At 44.3% G+C, this 14469-nt stretch overlaps 1 long non-coding RNA gene across 1 annotated transcript; it reads left to right on the top strand.

The window, feature by feature from the left end:
• The first annotated feature begins 8378 nt into the window (after positions 1–8378).
• On the top strand, positions 8379–14449 carry LOC109778540 (uncharacterized). Its single transcript, XR_002236585.4, has 3 exons — positions 8379–9157; positions 12846–12935; positions 14003–14449. It is a non-coding gene; the product is annotated as an uncharacterized lncRNA (long non-coding RNA).
• The last annotated feature ends 20 nt before the right edge of the window (positions 14450–14469 follow it).

Genomic DNA, 14469 nt, shown 5'->3' with positions numbered 1-14469 from the left:
GCCATGTCTCAAGGACATCAAAGGTATAAGAAGTTTCCTTGGTCATGCCGGTTTTTATAGGAGGTTCATTAAGAACTTCTCAAAAATTTCTCGGCCTCTGACTAATTTATTACAAAAAGATATACCATTTGTCTTTGATGATGATTGTGTAGAAGCATTTGACATACTTAAGAAAACATTGATCTCTGCACCTATTGTTCAGCCACCTGATTGGAATTTACCTTTTGAAACTATGTGTGATGCTAGTGATTATGCTGTAGGTGTTGTTCTAGGGCAAAGAATTGATAAGAAATTAAATGTTATTCAATATGCTAGTAAAACTCTAGACAATGTCCCGAGAAATTATGCTACTACTGAAAAAGAATTCTTAGCAGTTGAATTCTCTTGTGATAAGTTCAGACCTTATATTGTTGATTCTAAAGTAACTATTCACACTGATCATGCTGCTATTAAATATCTTATGGAAAAGAAAGATGCTAAATCTAGACTTATTAGATGGGTTCTCTTGCTACAAGAATTTGATTTGCATATTATTGATAGAAAGGGAGCTGAGAACCCCGTTGCAGACAACTTGTCTAGGTTAGAAAATGTTCTTGATGACCCACTACCTATTGATGATAGCTTTCCTCATGAACAATTAAATGTCATAAATGCTTCTCATAATGCTCCATGGTATGCTGATTATGCTAATTACATTGTTGCTAAATTTATACCACCTAGTTTCACATACCAGCAAAAGAAAAAGTTTTTCTATGATTTGAGACATTACTTTTGGGATGACCCACATCTTTATAAAGAAGGAGTAGATGGTATTATTAGAAGTTGTGTACCTGAGCATGAACAGGAACAGATCCTACGCAAGTGTCACTCCGAGGCTTATGGAGGGCACCATGCTGGAGATAGAACTGCACACAAGGTATTGCAATCCGGTTTTTATTGGCCTACTCTCTTCGAGGATGCCCGTAAGTTTGTCTTATCTTGTGATGAATGTCAAAGAATTGGTAATATTAGTAGACGTCAAGAAATGCCTATGAATTATTCACTTGTTATTGAACCATTTGATGTTTGGGGTTTTGATTATATGGGACTGTTTCCTGCCTCTAATGGATATACACATATTTTAGTTGCTGTTGATTATGTTACTAAGTGGGTAGAAGCTATTCCAACTAGTAGTGCTGATCATAACACTTCTATTAAAATGCTTAAAGAAGTTATTTTTCCGAGTTTTGGAGTCCCTAGATATTTAATGACTGATGGTGGTTCACATTTTATTCATGGTGCTTTCCGTAAAATGCTTGCTAAGTATGATGTTAATCATAGAATTGCATCTCCTTATCACCCACAGTCTAGTGGTCAAGTAGAATTGAGTAACAGAGAACTCAAATTAATTTTGCAAAAGACTGTTAATAGATCTAGAAAGAATTGGTCCAAGAAACTTGATAATGCATTATGGGCCTATAGAACTGCATATAAAAATCCTATGGGAATGTCTCCGTATAAAATGGTTTATGGAAAAGCATGTCACTTACCTCTTGAATTAGAACATAAGGCTTATTGGGCTATTAAAGAGCTCAATTATGATTTCAAACTTGCCGGTGAGAAGAGGTTATTTGACATTAGCTCACTTGATGAATGGAGAACACAAGCCTATGAGAATGCCAAGCTGTTTAAAGAAAAAGTTAAAAGATGGCATGACAAAAGAATACAAAAGCGTGAGTTTAATGTAGGTGATTATGTATTTTTATACAACTCTCGTTTAAGGTTTTTTGCAGGAAAACTTCTCTCTAAATGGGAAGGTCCTTATGTTATCGAGGAGGTCTATTGTTCCGGTGCCATAAAAATCAACAACTTCGAAGGCACAATTCCAAAGGTGGTGAACGGTCAAAGAATCAAACATTATATCTCAGGTAATCCTATAAATGTTGAAACCAATGTTATTGAAACCATAACCCCGGAGGAATACATAAGAGACACTTTCCAGAACGTTTCAGACTCCGAAAAGGAATAGGTATGTGGTACGGTAAGTAAACCGACTCCAAAACAGTTCTAATGGCAATTTTTCTCCGTTTTGGAATGTTTAGAAAAATAGAAAAATAAGAAGCAGTCTGGGAAGGACACGAGGGTGGAGGGCGCGCCCTACCCCCCTAGGCGCACCCCCTGCCTCGTGGGCACCTCGTGCACTCTCCGGACTCCGTTTTCTTGCACGATACGTATTTTGGTCGGTAAAAATTCGTTATATAATCTCTCGAAGGTTTTGACCCCCGTGTCACGCAATTATCCTCTATTCTTGTTTCGAGCTGTTTTCTGTCAGGGTTGTCAAGGCCAGGCATCATGTCGTCCACAATGGTGACAACGATGCTTGGCTAATGAAAATAGAGCTGAAGAGGGAAGAACCCATGGAGATCAACAAGGATGAAGGGATCAAGAAGGCCACGGAGGACCCAGCTCCGGCAGCAGAAGACATCCTTCAACTTGATCACAATCTTCTGACCCCAACTGAGATCGAAGCTTTCAAGATGATTGAGTTAGCTCGTATACAAAACAAGTATCTCACACGTGAAAATATTTTATTGAAGGAGCATATCATCGCACTCAAGGGCATTATCCGCAAGCTGGAGGACCTCTTACGCTCGATGTGCGACTATCCATCATCACCTCCATCTTCTTCACCAACAAAGGAGACATAATCAGATGGGTATGGGCACTCCCCTTGGCAACTGCCAAGCTTGGGGGAGGTGCCCCGGTATCGTATCACCATCACATCTCTATCTTTATCGTTTTTCTTAGTTCGATCCTTTTAGTAGTATCTTGATCTAGTAGAATAAAGTTTAGGGCATGATCTAGTTTTGAGTTTTGCTTTATGATCCCTCTATGTAATCAAGTCCGTGAGCTATATAATAAAGATTAGTGTTGAGTCAAGGGCTTGATTATTTTGCTATGATCTTGAGGGAATCAAAGAAAAGAGAAAGAATAAAAATAAATAAAGAGATCATATTGATCTTATGAAGAGTAATGACTTCACATATAAAGAGTATGATGATTAAAAGTTGTTGAGAGTTGGCAAACATAGCTTTGGTCATCGTTGCAATTAATAGGAAGTAATAAAGAAAGAGAGGTTAGACATATAAATATACTATCTTGGACATCTTTTATGATTGGGAGCACTCATTAAAATATGACATGCTAAAGAGTTGATGTTGGACAAGGAAGACAACGTAATGGGTTATGTTTTCTTATGTCTGAGATAAAGTATATTGTCATGGATCATCCAACATGTTGAGCTTGTCTTTCCCCCTCATGCTAGCCAAATTCTTTGCACCAAGTAGAGATACTATTTCTGCCTCCAAATACCCTTAAACCCAGTTTTGCCATGAGAGTCCACCATATCTACCTATGGATTGAGTAAGATCCTTCAAGTAAGTTGTCATCGGTGCAAGCAATAAAAATTGCTCTCTAAATATGTATGATTGATTAGTTTGGAGGAAATAAGCTTTATACGATCTTGTGATATGGAAGAAATAAAAGCGACGGACTGCATAATAAAGGTTCATATCACAAGTGGCAATATAAAGTGACGTTCTTTCGCATTAAGATTTTGTGCATCCAACCCTGAAAGCGCATGGCAACCTCTGCTTCCCTCTGCGAAGGGCCTATCTTTTATTATTATCTTCTACCTTATGCAAGAGTCATGGTGATCTTCACCTTTCCTTTTTTACATGTTATCCTTCGGCAAGCACAGTGTGTTGGAAAGATCCTGATACATATACCTAATTGGATGTGAGTTAGCATGAACTATTATTGTTGACATTACCCTTGAGATAAAAGGTTGGGAGGCGAAACTATAAGCCCCTATCTTTCTCTGTGTCCGATTAAAACTCCATAACCACAAGTATTGCGTGAGTGTTAGCAATTGTGAAAGACTAAATGACTGTTGAGTATGTGGACTTGCTGATAAGCCCTGACATAGACTCTTTCTGATGTTATGATAAATTGCAATTGCTTCAATTACTGAGATTATAGTTTGTTGGTTCTCAATGAAGTTTCTGATTCATACTTTGCATTGTGAATAGATTATTACTTGAGCATAAAAAATCATATGACAATGTCCATATATGTTGCTGTTATGAGATTAATCATGATGCCCTCATGTCTGTATTTTATTTTATCGATACCTCTACCTCTAAACATGTGGACATATTTATCGTTATCGGCTTCCGCTTGAGGACAAGCGAGGTCTAAGCTTGGGGGAGTTGATACATCCATTTTGCATCATGCTTTTATATCGACATTTATTGCATTATGGGCTATTATTACACATTATGTCACAATACTTATGTCTATTCTCTCTTATTTTACAATGTTTACATGAAGAGGGAGAATGCTGGCAGCTGGAATTCTGGGCTGGAAAAGGAGCAAATATTAGAGACCTATTCTGCACAACTCCAAAAGTCCTGAAACTCCACGGAAGTTATTTTTGGAAATAATAAAAAATATTGAGCGGAAGAAATACCAGAGGGGGCCCACACCCTGGCCACGAGGGTGGGCGCGCCCTACCCCCCTGGGCGTGCCCCCTGCCTCGTGGGCCCCCTGGTGGCCCTCCGGTGCCCATCTTCTACTGTATGAAGTCTTTCCGCCGAGGAAAAATCAAAAGCAAGCTTTCGGGACGAGACTCCGCCGCCACGAGGCAGAACCTTGGCGGAACCAATCTAGGGCTCTGGTGGAGCTGTTCTGCCGGGGACACTTCCCTCCGGGAGGGGGAAATCATCGCCATCGTCATCACCAACGCTCCTCTCATCGGGAGGGGACCAATCTCCATCAACACCTTCACCAGCCCCATCTCCTCTTAAACCCTAGTTCATCTCTTGTATCCAATTCTTGTCTCTAAGTCTGGGATTGGTACTTGTAGGTTGCTAGTAGTGTTGACTACTCCTTGTAGTTGATGCTAGTTGGTTTATTTGGTGGAAGATCATATGTTCAGATCCTATATGCATATTAATACTCCTCTAATTATGAACAAAAATATGCTTTGTGAGTAGTTACGTTTGTTCTGAGGACATGGGAGAAGTCTTGCTATTAGTAGTCATGTGAATTTGGTATTCGTTCGATATTTTGATTAGATGTATGTTGTCTCTCCTCTAGTGGTGTTATGTGAACGTCGACTACATGACACTTCACCATTATTTGGGCCTAGAGGAAGGCATTGGGAAGTAATAAGTAGATGATGGGTTGCTAGAGTGACAGAAGCTTTAACCCTAGTTTATGCATTGCTTCGTAAGGGGCTGATTTGGATCCATATGTTTCATGCTATGATTAGGTTTACCTTAATACTTCTTTTGTAGTTGCAGATGCTTGGAATAGGGGTTAATCATAAGTGAGATGCTTGTCCAAGTAAGGGCAGCACCCAAGCACCGGTCCACCCGCATATCAAATTATCAAAGTACCGAACGCGAATCATATGAACGTGATGAAAACTAGCTTGACGATAATTCCCATGTGTCCTCGGGAGCGCTTTTCTCTATATAAGAGTTTGTCCAGGCTTGTCCTTTGCTACAAAAAGGATTGGGCCACCTTACTGCACTTTATTTACTTTTGTTACTTGTTGCTCGTTACAAATTATCTTATCACAAAACTATCTGTTACCTATAATTTCAGTGCTTGCAGAGAATACCTTGCTGAAAACCGCTTATCATTTCCTTTTGCTCCTCGTTGGGTTCGACACTCTTACTTATGGAAAGGACTACGATAGATCGCCTATACTCGTGGGCGAGCGATGGTCTTTTCCTATAAATCTATCCCCTATACTCGTGGGCGAGCGATGGTCTTTTCCTATAAATCTATCCCCTAGGGGCATGCGTAGTAGTACTTTGCTTCGAGGGCTAATAAACTTTTACAATAAGTATATGAGTTCTTTATGACTAATGTGAGTCCATGGATTATACGCACTCTCACCCTTCCATCATTGCTAGCCTCTTCGGTAACGTGCATTGCCCTTCCTCACCTCGAAAGTTGGTGCAAACTTCGCCGGTACATCCAAACCCCGTGATACGATACGCTTTATCACACATAAACCTCATTATATCTTTCTCAAAACAGTCACCGTGTGTAGGTAGTGGCAATTGGGATTAGAGCTCTACCGATCTTGGCTCCCAAGGTGCGCAGGATCAACGACATCATGGGTCAACTCGACGACCTCAAGGATCAGATCGCGGATTAGGGGATGCGCGATCAGACCGCCAAGTTCGACCGTTGCGTCGGTGGCGATTTAGCAGCGGTGGACGACATGGTCGGCTCGTTGGAGGAGCTGAAGCCGACACTAGTCAACCTGGTTCGTGCTCTGAAAGTCCATGGTGGCAATCAAACTCGTCGCCACACATGTTTGATAATATGTCTAAGGCATGTGAACTCGTTTGAGATACACTCTCTGTTCCTAATATTTAAACTGCCAAAACGTTGTACATGGTACAACTTATAGTCAAGCTGACACCTTACTTTCTAGCCTCCCCCGACCCCCGCGTCGCCTCCCCTGGCGCCGGCGGGGGAACCCTAGCCCGCGGCCCCCTCCCGCCCCGCCCCGCCTCCTCGCCGCCACCAGAGGAGCGGCCGGCGAAGCTGCGCCGGCTCCCAGGAAGGTGGCGGCGGGGCGCCTCGGCCGGCACGACTGCAAGCCACTCCCCCCTCCACACCTCTCCCGTCGGATCCCGTCGCGCTCCGGCGCCGGCGTGCTACCTCCGGCTCCTCCTCCCCGGCCCTCGACCGCCCCCTTCCCTGTGGGCTTCGGCTGTTGCTGGCGCGTCCTCGCCCCAACCACCTTCTCTCGCGCCAAATCTGTAGGGCCTCCAGCACCCTTGCTGTTGCCGGCGCCAGATCCCAGGACCATGGTGTTCGAGGCTTCTTGGCCGGGCCGTCGCCGGCCTGCCCGGTGCGGCGTGTCTCCCCGTGCTCCACCTCCTCCAGCGCCTCCCAACTCCACGACCTACCCTTGCCGGCTCCTCCTCCCCATGGCTCTCGGTCTGCCATGCCTTCTCTTCGGCTGGCTTTGGTGCTGCTGGCGGCGGCGCATCCTTTTCCCCGCCCGGTTCTGGACCATGGCGTTGGTGGTGGATCTGGTGCCTGCAGTGAGTTGTGTTGGTGCATCCGGCGGCGCCCAAGTCACCTTCTTGTCTGGTGATGGGTGCATCTCTCCCTGCCGTGGTGGTTCCAGCCAGCTACATGGGTTCCTTGTCTTCGATTCCTGATCCGGCGGCATTTGGGGTGATTCGGTCAAAGGCCGGGACGAAATCCTTGCTCGGCTTGCCGGTGCTGGCAGCGGCGACATCTGCAGATGCCGTCTCCTTCTTGAAGGCGTTGCCATGGCCTTTCGACCTGTCCTCCTTCAAGCACCGGGGGAAACCCTTGGTCCGATTCTCCAGACCAGACGGCGGCGGCGTCCCGATGTCGTCCCCCTTCATGAAGGCGTCGTCTTGGTTGCTCGTGGTGTCTTCGGTGTTGAAATTGGTGATGTTGGACACCCTGCTTGGTTTTGGGCTGCTTTTCAAGATGTGGACATCCGAGGCGCAATGTACAACATCGCCGGCGCTTCTTCCATGTCTTCTTCCTCAGGCCGGTCCGATCATGCAACCCACTTGCCGACTCTTCTTGGCGTTTCAAGGTGGGGGGTACGTTGATTTGCTCCGTCCTGATGGCATGGCCGTGTGACGATGGTGACCGGCTTGTTCGTGACGCGGCTTTGCTGCTCTAGGTCTTGTTTCTGGAGTTTTAGGCTAGGAGAGTGTGTGCCGTGTTGTATCCCTCTTTCTCCCCTCTTGTTACTCTGTTCTCTTCTACCTATCAATGAAAAGATACGCAAGCTTTGCGTATTCGTGAAAAAAAAACCGTTGTACATTTAGTGTGCTAGTACTATCTCCAACAGTCTAAGAAATGACTGCAGTATTTTTCACTGACACGTACTGAAGTGAAAACCAGCTCAGATAGTCCAACTGAAACTGATATGGGCTGTTCTGTACTAGCGAGTAGTGACCTAAATATATTTCTTTCACGACTTGTTCGAACTTACATGGAACGAGAAATAAATACCTATGAAGATTTAGGATATATGATAGCATCACACAGCACACAAGTACAAAAGGTACTACCTCTCTAGTTAAAAGTAGTTGAACAAGTCGGAGGAAGTACATATCAACCACTCAAAACAATAGTTGAAGCTGAATAAATGTTTTCAGAAAAAAAAATGTTTCTTACCTGTATCACATTTTTAATCTGCCTAAAACCTAAAAAGTGCAGCTGTGCTCGTTAGAGCTCCCGAGCACACACCTCACGCATCGTCCGATCTATATCGTGAGTCTCAGGTGTCTTTTGGTCGGAGAATTTTTGTTTTTCCTAATCCACACAACCGCATCTCTCTGGCCGTACCCCACGACCCACTCCTCTCTCCCCCCCTGCGCATCTCCCGCGATGGCCCCTGCCCCAGACCGGCGCCGACGAGGCCCCACCTTCCTACCAACCCCGGCCAACTCCCTTCCCTGCCTCCGACAAGCACCGGACGTCCACCTCCCCTGGCACGCTGATCCGCCTCCACCCTCAACGGTGTAGCACCGCCATGGACAGGATCTGGCAAGATCCACTGCGCCACCCCTCGACCAGCCCGGCCCTCGCGTCGGCGGCTCCACCGAGCCAAATCCCGCGCCGGAGCCCCTCCTCCACCAGCCTTCTTCACCGCCGACGCACATCGACCGGCAGCGAATCATCCCGCGCAAGACGACATGGCCCCCGCCCCAGACTGGTGCCGACGCGGCCCCGTGCCCAGCTTCTCCCTATTGGCGTCGTCTTGGGCCCCGCCGCCTCGGTCTCTCGCCGGTTCAGTGCATCTCGAGGCCGGCCCCTGATGATTCCAACTGGCGACGGGGTCCCCTGCTCGCGCGCCCCTCGGGACCCCCTGCAATCCCGATCTCCCTGGCCACGCAATCCTCACGCAGCCTTCGTAGGGCTGTGGATTGGATTGACGGCGTGCATACAATCTTCTGGGTCAGATGCTGGAGGACGTGGTGGACTGTCGATCTGCTCCACAACCCGGCAGGTGGCAGTGCAGACAAGCGTCGCCGGCCCAAGATGATTTGATGATGTCCAGGGCATGGATGATGCCAAGCAGGAGCTTCTTGAGGTGAATATGGTCTATCTACATACTCATGAATTGTGTTTCTGTGATGTTGATGACATGATGAGATTCAATGTTGATCTGGAAGTGTCCAAAACTTGCCCAAACATATGATAGTTAGAGGTTATAGATGCTAGCGCAAGTTGTCCAGAGATCCACCACCGAGAGTGTTGGCTTTTGTTTCTCCCAAAACTTGCCGGACGCAGGATAGGTAGTAGTGAGCGATGCTGATGCGAGTTGCCCGAGATTTTTTTAGCAAAAATTTGATTTTAATTTGCAGAAGTGTTGGTATTTCCAATAGGTTTTGTTATTGGCGTGGAATATGGATCATATGTACCGACATAGATAACCAATCTGTATGACATTCCTTCTAGGGTTGTTGATTTGATTACTATTATAGTAGTTAACAACATTTCGCATTTTTAAATTGGAGATATACTAGGAAGTAGAGGGTTGATTATAGTACCTTATATTATGTACTGAATGTAGTTTTGTCGCTGCATTCTTAATATTATGTGCATATGATCTGTCCTGCGACCTATTACTTTTTTGTGAATTTGAGTTCCAGCCATTTTTTGTAGTCAACAATTTGCACTAACTTGCCTAATAATGCCCGAAAGTTGCCTACAATCAATTTTCTAGTATCTATTGGAGATTTGGGAGTAGTTCTATCAACAACAACAACAACAAAGCCTTTAGTCCCAAACAAGTTGGGGTAGGCTAGAGGTGAAACCCATAAGATCTCGCAACCAACTCATGGCTCTGGCACATGGATAGCAACCTTCCACGCACCCCTGTCCATAGCTAGCTCTTTGGTGATACTCCAATCCTTCAGGTCTCTCTTAACGGACTCCTCCCATGTCAAATTCGGTCTACCCCGCCCTTTCTTGACATTCTCCGCACGCTTTAGCCGTCCGCTATGCACTGGAGCTTCTGGAGGCCTGCGCTGAATATGCCCAAACCATCTCAGACGATGTTGGACAAGCTTCTCCTCAATTGTTGCTACCCCAACTCTATCTCGTATATCATCATTCTGGACTCGATCCTTCCTCGTGTGGCCACACATCCATCTCAACATACGCATCTCCGCCACACCTAACTGTTGAACATGTCGCCTTTTAGTCGGCCAACACTCCGCGCCATACAACATTGCGGGTCGAACCGCCGTCCTGTAGAACTTGCCTTTTAGCTTTTGTGGCACTCTCTTGTCACAGAGAATGCCAGAAGCTTGGCGCCACTTCATCCATCCGGCTTTGATACGATGGTTCACATCTTCATCAATACCCCCATCCTCCTGCAACATTGACCCCAAATACCGAAAGGTGTCCTTCCGAGGTACCACCTGGCCATCAAGGTTCTATGTTGAATTAAATGTTTTTCAAGGGGATTTCACATTGGTTTGGTTTTTGTGGAAGTATGTGCATTATGATTTATTAAGTGTTCAAAACTTGCCCAACTCATGATAGTTGCCTGGAGATTTGCTCCTGAGAGTGTTGGGTTTTATTTCGCCCAAAACTTTAAACTTTAAAACTTGCCCAGCCCATGATAGTTATTTGCTAGAGATGCTGGCATGAGTTGCCCAGAGATTTGCTCCTGAGAGTGTTGGGTTTTATTTCGCCCAAAACTTTAAACTTTAAAACTTGCCCAGCCCATGATAGTTATTTGCTAGAGATGCTGGCATGAGTTGCCCAGAGATATTCTTTACCAACAAATTGATTCAGTTTTCACATTGCTATTTTCCAATAGGATAAATTGCCTACATATAAACATTACTTGCCTAACAATGCCAGAAAATCACTACGAGAAGAGCAATTAGCTAATTGTGCTAATGGCAGCATGTTCATAGGTGCATGCCCACCATGGATACCGATGTGGATGGCATGCAAAATTCCTTCCTAGTTCAGTGCTTGAGAACGAGATGAGGTGCAGCTGTGTGAATTATTAGCATGTGCAGATGCTAGTGCTACACTGATTGCATGATGCGTTGTTGTACCTTGATGTACTAGAGAATGTGGTCCTCTCCAATGGATATGCCGTCTCCATTGGACTCAATCAGCTATTTTTCTTCAGGCAATTTCTTAGTGCAAGCCGGCAAGTTATAACTAGCACTTAGGCAAGTACTCGCTCCGTGTGAGAATTGATGATTTTTGAATGCGAGGGTGGTTTGCGGCGTGGGGATGCAGGGGCTAGAATCGTCGACAATTTGAGCAGAAAGTGTCCAAAACTTGCCCAACGCATGATGCTTAGTTGCTAGAGATATTGACGCGAGTTGCCCAAAATAAGTATCATCTAGTTAGTTGCTAGAGAACTCCGCCTATGTCTTCTAGGCATAGCCGGTCCCAAGCCCGGGTAAAGGAGGAGGGTTGTGATAGGCTTGGCGAGCCAACGTAAAAACTAGCCAGTCCCATAGGCATGAAACCCATTTGAGCGAGAGTAGTACTAGAATGGGTGACCTCCTGGGAAGTCCTCATGAAAGGGTTTCATATCTAAGGGTTGTGATAGGCTTGGCGAGCCAACGTAAAAACTAGCCAGTCTTTTGGGTATGAAACCCATCTGGGCGAGAGTAGTTCTAGGATGGGTGACCTCCTGGGAAGTCCTCGTGAAAGGGTTTCATATCTAGCCTATCCCAACTTGTTTGGGATCAAGGCTTTGTAAGTAAAAGTAAAAGCTAGTTAGTTGCTAGAGAGACTGGCGTGAGTTGCCCAGAGATACATTTTAGAAACAAACTGATTTATAATTGGAACCAAAGTTGATATTTACAATAGGATATGTTCTCCACATATAAACATTACTTGCCTAAATCTCCAAAGATTCATAGTTTTTTTCTACCAATTTGATACGCTTAAAAAGTTTTCGTTTGGTCCAACCAAACCAACAAGCAAACCATTTTGGTTGTGGGAGAATATCATACGGAAACCAATATTCAATGAAAACTTCGTGCAAACCATATTTTAAAGTTCTAAAAAAATCTGAAAAAAATGTGAGATGTTAAGAAGGTGATGTTTTATTGCTACACAAAAATTCAAGTTGAAAAACATTACGAGATGTGAGCTAAGAAAAAGACAAATTCAGCTCTGAATAGTGACATTACTATTCGGCACTATTCAACGCTGATTTTGTCTTTTTCATAGCTCACATCTTGTAATGTGTTTCAACTTGAAAATTTGTGTAGCAATAAAACATCATCCTCTTAACATCTCACATTTTTTTCAGATATTTTTGAAACTTTAAAACATCTTTTTCTCGTGGTTTTCACCGGTTTCCACCGAATGTTGGTTTCCGTATGATATTCTCCCTTTGGTTGTAGCATAACTTTTTTGAGGTTTTTTGCACACGCCGAAGGAAGAAGCTTGAACATCCATTTCCTGGTAAGCTTCGCACAAAGCTATTCATTTTTTTTGTTTCAGCAAAAAAAGAGGAGTTGCCTCAAACACACAAGGGTTGCTTACTGCCAATAGTGATTTTGCCTAAACAAACCCTAGAACTTGGCTCCTCTTTTTTGTTTTCATGTACTGACAAGACTAGCTTGTTGTCAAGGGGTTTCTCCGAATGTGCAACAGCCATTAGCCGGAGAAAGGAAACTGAAACACTTTTCATGTACTGACAGACAGGACTAGCTTTTTGTCAATACTTGACTTGCTTAAAAACCGCTATAGTTGCTCACTATTTCCTTTTTACCGTTTTCTTGCAATAGGTGCACTAAAAATCAATACTAGTTGTTCATGCTGGAAGAAAAAAAAAAGGGGAAAACATTGGAAAAGGAGTTGCAATCAGGATGAACAAGGTGAGGAAATCAAACCTTCTCTTTCTTTTCCTCCTCTGCACCCTGGTTCATTTTTAGCAAGCAAGAAATATTTTTCACTACACACTTCAAGGTAAACTTCACACAACCCCCAATAGCTTGCTCTATTCCCTGATTCGATATGTGGGCTGGTTAGTCAAATATTGTACGAGCAAAAAAGGGGTCAATATTGCCTGAATTGTTATATGCAAGTTTCTGCTTAGAAGAAACCCATATAAAGGTGCAAACATTTTTATCTATTTTTTGCTTCTTGGGTTTTGAGTATGGGTGTCCAATAAATCAATCTGTTTTTTCACCTGCATACACCATTAGCCTCAGGAGATACATGTCCAAAATCCAAAGCAAAAGCTAAAACCAGAAATTCAAGAGGGTTATGTTTTTTTTTCACACAACCAAGTAAACATGAGTTGCCTCTAAACCATTCCCTACTTGCCCAAACATTGTAGAAACTTGCCTAGATATGTGAACAGCCAGAAGCACAACCAACACAGCAGCTACATGTACGGCAAAGCCCCAGATAGATACATTGCCCAAAATTTAGTAGCAAAATTCACAACGAAAACACAGCAGCTACTGCTACTGCTACAATTCTGCAACTTGTAGTTCAAGGAGATATTTGCCCCAAAAAATCACTAGTAACAGCCAAACCCTGTAACTTTCAAGACCTCTTTTCTCCTTAATTTATTTTTCTGCCACACAAGAAACATGAGTTGCCTGCATTTTTTTTTCTCCCTGATTGCCTACACATATACACAACTTGCCCAAAAGCTTTGCCAAGCTTGACGATCAATCAAAAAACAGCAGCCTTGCGCAACCTACAACACTCTGTAGATACCTGCAAAAAAAATCCAAGCATAAACTAGAATAGCACTTTCAAGAGAGGGCTTTCCTGTGTTTTCAGCACGAGTTGCCTGCACATCGTACCAACTTGCCCAAAAAACACATTATTTTGCATGCATAATGTCTCGGTAGTTCTTTTTTGCAGTATCACAAGCATTAACTGCCATGTTATTGTATATTCCCTCACTAATAGACCCTTGGTTCCACAGAGTTTTGTAAAAGAGGAGCTGAGAGGGCACATCAAGATGGAAGTTCACTTTTCAGGTCCATGGCCAGCAAAGCGTGGGACAACAGTTGTGGCAATGGAGAACAGGGTAGATGGAGAAGGGGAGGTCAAGGGGGGAGTTTTGGGGAGCTGTGACTGGGAAGGGGGAAGCGGCGCGAGGTACTACTGAGACCATGCCATGATCGCTAATGGTTACGAGCGCTAATGACCATTAGGAGGGTTTGGTGCGTCGGCTGTCATGAATGTCGTTAGGGGGAGTAGCAGTTACGATCATCACAGATTCTCCCTTGGAGGCCACGTGCGCGAGGGACTGTTTCTTTCCTTTTTTGGTTTGCCAGTTGGATCTGGGAGAGGTTCACTACCAATTTAAGGGTGTGTGCCCTGGGCCGCTAGCCAGCCAACGGTTGCTGGCTAGTCGCGTCCTTTAATCTGTCTTGTCTGAATTGCATG

Source organism: Aegilops tauschii, chromosome 2 (genome assembly GCF_002575655.3).
Source record: "Aegilops tauschii subsp. strangulata cultivar AL8/78 chromosome 2, Aet v6.0, whole genome shotgun sequence".
Classification (NCBI taxonomy): domain Eukaryota; kingdom Viridiplantae; phylum Streptophyta; class Magnoliopsida; order Poales; family Poaceae; genus Aegilops; species Aegilops tauschii.
This window is presented reverse-complemented; position numbering and strand designations above follow the sequence as displayed.